The sequence below is a fragment of the Hippocampus comes genome, unplaced genomic scaffold (genome assembly GCF_001891065.2).
Source record: "Hippocampus comes isolate QL1 unplaced genomic scaffold, H_comes_QL1_v1.1 scaffold21, whole genome shotgun sequence".
NCBI lineage: Eukaryota > Metazoa > Chordata > Actinopteri > Syngnathiformes > Syngnathidae > Hippocampus > Hippocampus comes.
This window is the reverse complement of record NW_017805745.1, coordinates 2442828-2443579: the sequence shown is the minus strand read 5'-3', so window position 1 is coordinate 2443579 and position 752 is coordinate 2442828.

Below are 752 nucleotides of genomic sequence, written 5' to 3'. Positions count from 1 at the left end.
TTCAATTATGCCCCCCCCCCCACCCCGCATGCGCCCCACAATTTGTTTAAGCTGGCACCACAGACCTACTTTGTCCAAGGGCTTCTTCGACTTGTCTTTGCTGATGAAATATCCTCTCCTGTCCGAGCCGAATGAGATGACCCGGGGGTTCTCGGAGGAGAGGACCGTTTGACTTCTCTAAATGTTTTGGAAAGGTGCCTGGATGCAACCTTTCAGACCCTTCCTCTTGGCCAACCTTATTACCCCGAATTCTTTACGTCCGCAACATTTAAAGCAACAGGACACCGACTGAGTTGTCAGACTGCGCGAAGACTCTCTCGTCTAACGCTGAAGAATTTAAATGATAACGTTTCAAAAAAGCAAATCCTTAAAAATTAGTCATAAAAAAGCTTTTCCTCTTTATCCCGACCACAAACCTCCGAAATGAATTCGTGAATGGGCACCTACAAAATCACTGAAAAACATCATCAGTGATCCCCGCCGCAAATAAATTGTATATGTATATTTCTCATCTTGTTGTTCATCGAAGATTTTGCAGGTAAAGTCCGCCGTCGCGGTATGACGTCAAAATAGTGGCGGTTTATTCGAAGCGGTGTTGTCCTTTCCTTATTTTGGAAAAGGATGCATCCTTTCATCGGCCTAATGACGTCATGCAACGCAGGTCAAAGCAAGGCGAGGGAAATATTCGACAGTTGATTCGAAGAGGCCAATGAGCGGCCAGGTGTTTGTCCGAGTGTAGTTGCCGTAGCTTG